Genomic DNA, 4,484 nt, shown 5'->3' on the forward strand with positions numbered 1-4,484 from the left:
TTCTTCCTTGAGAGAAACAGTCATTTATGTAGCAGGGTCTTTGCTTTATCCTAACAACATATACATGTCAGAAGACGGTTGTGTGGTTTACATGTTTCATCTTTTTAAAACAACGTTCAGAAAAGTTGTATTTACCTTCCCAAGGCTGAAAAGTATGGGAATTGCCCGATTTTCTAATTTTCCACCAGAGGATTATGTGTAAGTAGAAAAGTCACAACTGCTTACATCTGTTGTGTGTATGTATATATGTACATATTTAAAAAATTGTGTGTGAAAGAGCTGCATACTGAGTTTCCTATGAGAATGTTTTGTGACGTCAATGTAATACACTATCATAGGCAAAGGCCTCCCTGCATTTGAGGAGCAGGTTTTCATTTATATGTATTTTTGGAATAAAAAATAATAAAATTTGTAAATATAGCCCCCTTTCAAAATGTACTTCTTTGCTAGCACAGAAGACCTTGTGTTCACAGGTATATTTTGGTGCTAAGGAAATCTTTGAATCAGTATTGCGGGAGTAGAAGTCGACGGTTGTGGAGGGTGTCGAGGGAATGGGAGTGATAGGGCCCACACCTGCCCTGGAATCCAGATCTTCACATCTCAGTGACTTGAGTGGTGGTCCTGATGAAGCAGCAGTGCTTTCTGAGTTGGCAGTGGGGGGGGTTTTCTTCCCAGAAGAGTCAGAGTTGGGGCAGGTTATCCGTCGTGGGCCTCATACCAGCTGACACCTGTCCCTGCCTCCTCACCCTCAGGTGGTGATGGGGTGTGAGATGGGAAGGAGAGATGATGCAAGTCAGTCAGTGCTGCCACTAGCTGGTCCCCTTGGGTGGAAACTAATGAGATTATTGGGCTTCTCTGGTGGCTCAGTGGTAAAAGAATCCACCTGCCAATGCAGGAAACTCAGATTCCATCCCTGGGTTGGGAAGATCACCTGTAGAAGGACATGGCAACCCACTCAAGTATTCTTGCCTAGAAAATCCCATGGATAGAGGAGCCTGGCAGGCTATCAAGTCCATGGGGTTGCAAAAGAGTCGGGACACAAGTGACTTAGTGACTAGACAACATTAACGTTAGCTGATCTTGCTTACCATTGTATTTCCATTGAGGTCTCATATCTGTATGTACTCGACATTAAATGTTGACTAGTACCTAGTGTGGGGAGGAGCAGCTGACTAATTTTATTCAAAAGAAATGAAAAGATCCCCTCTGGGGACTTCTCTGGCAGTCCAGTGGTTAGGACTCTCCTGTCCACTACAGGGAGTATGTGTTCTATCCCTGGTGGGGGAACTAAGATCCTGCATTGTTCAGTCACCAAGTCGTGTCCAATTATTTGCAACCCCATGAAGTGCAGCACTGCAGGCTTCCCTGTCCCTCAGCATGTCCTGGAGTTTGCCCAAGTTCATGCCCATTGAATTGGTGATGCCGTCCAATCATTTCATCCTGTGTCTCCCTCTTCTGCCTTCAGTCTTTCTCAGCATCAGGGTCTTTCCCAATGAGTCGGCTCTTCACATCAGGTGGACAAAGTATTGGAGCTTCAGCCTCCGCCATCAGTCCCTCCTATTAATATTCAGAATTGATTTTCTTTCAGATTGGTTTGATCTCCTTGTAGCCCAAGGGACTCTCGAGAGTCTTCTCCAGCACCACAGTTCAAAAGCCTCAATTCTTTGGCACACTGCCTTCTTTATGGTCCAACTTTCACATCCATACATGACTACTGGAAAGACCATAGCCTTGACTATATGGACCTTTGTCAGCAAAGTGATGTCTTTGCTTTTTAAATATGCTGTCTAGGTTTGTCATAACTTTTCTTCTGAGAACCAATCATCTTCTAATTTCATGGCTGCAGTCACCATCGGCAGTGATTTTAGAGCTCAAGAAAATAAAATCTGTCACTGCTTCCACCTTTTCCCCTTTTAATTGCCATGAAGTCATGGGATTGAATGCTGTGATCTTAGTTTTTTTAATATTGAATTTTAAGCCCGCTTTTTCACTCTTCTCTTTCACCCTCGTCAAGAGACTCTCTAGTTCCTCTTCACTTTCTGCCCTTAAAGTGTATCTGCATATCAGGTGGTTGATATTTCTCCCAGAAACCTTGATTCTAGCTTGTAACTCATCCAGCCTGGCATTTTGCATGACGCAGTCTGCATATAAGTTAAATAAACAGGGTGACAAATAAACCTTGTCCTTCTTTCTCAATTTTGAAACAGTCGGTTGTTCCGTATAAGGTTCTAACTGTTGCTTCTTGACCCGCATACAGGTTTCTCAGGAGACAGGTAAGATGATCTGGTATTCCCATCTCTTTAAGAGTTTTCCACAGTTTGTTATGATCCACACAGTCAAAGACTTTAGTGTAGTCAATCAAACAGATGTTTTTCTGGAATTCCCTTGCTTTCTGTATGATCCAGTGAATGTTGGCAATTTGATCTCTGGTTTCTCTGCCTTTTCTAAACCCAGCTTGGACGTCTAGAAGTTCTCGGTTCACATACTGCTAAAACCTAGCTTAAGGATTTTGAGCATCACCTTACTAGAATGGGAAGTGACTGCAACTGTCCAGTAGTTTGAACATTCTTTAGTACTGCCCTTCCTGGGAATTGGGATGAAGATTGACCTTTTCCTGTGGCCACTGCAATCTCCAAATTTCCAGTCTAAATTTGCTGACCTTGAGTGCAGCACTTTAACAGAATCATCTTTGAGGATTTTAAATAGCTCTGCTAGAATTTCATTGCCTCCATTAGCTTTATTGGCAGCAGTACTTCCTAAGGCCACTTGACTTCACACTCCTGGATGTCTGACTCTAGGTGAGTGACCACACCACTGTCGTTATCAGGGTCATTAAGATCTTTTTTGTACAGTTCCTCTGTGTATTCTTGCTATCTCTTCTTGATCTCTTCTGCTTCTATTAGATTTTCACCGTTTCTGTCCTTTATAAGTGCCCATCTTTGCATGAAATCTAGAGATCTCCAAGAAAATTGGAGATCTCAAAGCAACATTTCATGCAAAGATGGGCACAATAAAGATCTCACATGCCTTGGGGCAAAAACTAGAAAAAAAAAAAATCCCCTTTGAAGAGTGAATACTTAAGGGTTAATTAGGTAGAAGCTTACCTGAGGGAAGAAACAATGTAAGCAATTAGCATCCTCACGCAAAGTGCTCTAATTTGGCCCGTGGATGTGCATATTATATCCGTGCATGTCTAAAAGGTTATGTTTGGATGAGTTTTTCTCTTGATCCAGACGCATGGTTTTCTCTTCCTGGAATTAGGTACTTACCTGGCATCTCATTCCAGGGCCTCCTTGTTGAGTTTATGCAGCTACTCCTGCTTCCTGGCAGCTTTTGGCTTGACTTCATGCACCATTGTGGTGGACACTGATAGATGACCACTTTTCCTATATTTTTCAATTAGAGGTGCCAGTTACATAGTTAACTTTTGCTTCCTGGATTAAGAGATTTTTCATGCCAAATGTATGGGACAGTGTTTCCCGCCCACACTCACGTTTTTTTAAGAGAGTCAAAGACAAAAACTACTCATCTCTGAGGCCAGGCCAGGTATCACCAAGTGGACTTATCTGAAGTTGATGAGTTAATCCTAAAGGTTTCTTTAAAAAAAGAAAAAAACAGACAACTTGGTCTTGGCTGGGTCTTAGTTTTGGCACATGGGATTTTCACTGCAGTGCCAGGTTTCTAGTGTGAGCTCAGTAACTGAGGTGTAGCATTGTGGGATCTTAGTTCCCCGACCAGGGATGGACCGTCACCCCCACACTGGACGATGGACCACCAGGGAGGTCCCAATTCTGAAGCTTTCGTCTTGAATTAATTCATTGCTTAGAGACTCATGTTCATTTTAGCTGTTTACAATTGCTTTACTCCCCACCCTTTCTCGACCCTGGCTGACTTGTCTGCAAGTCATAGCTGTCAAAATCGAGCCATCTGCAGAACAGCTCTGTGCTTCTGAGCCCCTCCCTCAAATCCTCTGTGGTTCATAGTTCTGTCAAAGTACGGGACAGAATCTTCAGATTTCCCCCATAAGCCCCATTCCAGTCATCTTCTAGTTTCCTCTTTCTGACCGCCGATAAAGGATAGCTCATTAAGTGTAACCAGTAATAGAACTTTTCCCCCCACCGTGCAGCACAGCATGGGGGATCTTAGTTCCCTGACCAGAGATAGAACCTGTGCCCCCTACATTGGAAGGGCAGAGTCCTAACCACTGGACTGCCAGGGAATTCTCTTATTGTATTTTTAGATACTTTTTTACTTATTTAAAAGTTTAAAAGTATTTAAATTTTAAATACTCTTATTGTATCCTGATGATAAGGGAAAACAGAGTAATCAATTCAGATAACTGGGAAACATTTTTTTAACTTTTTACTTTATTTTGGAGTATAGATGATTAATAATGTTGTGATCATTTCAGATGTACAGCAAAGTGATTCAGTGACACATTGCGTGTATCTAAAAAAATTTAAAAAAATTTTTTTTGTATTATT

The 4,484-nt window shown here is 42.1% G+C and overlaps 1 protein-coding gene across 1 annotated transcript in view; it reads left to right on the forward strand.

Annotated features, from left to right (window-relative positions):
• The window catches only part of SNIP1 (Smad nuclear interacting protein 1), a 55,955-nt gene that overhangs the window by 16,738 nt on the left and 34,733 nt on the right, over positions 1 to 4,484 (forward strand). The gene's annotated exons all lie outside the window — the stretch shown is intronic.

The sequence above is a fragment of the Bison bison genome, unplaced genomic scaffold (assembly GCF_000754665.1).
Source record: "Bison bison bison isolate TAMUID 2011002044 unplaced genomic scaffold, Bison_UMD1.0 scf7180017864484, whole genome shotgun sequence".
Classification (NCBI taxonomy): domain Eukaryota; kingdom Metazoa; phylum Chordata; class Mammalia; order Artiodactyla; family Bovidae; genus Bison; species Bison bison.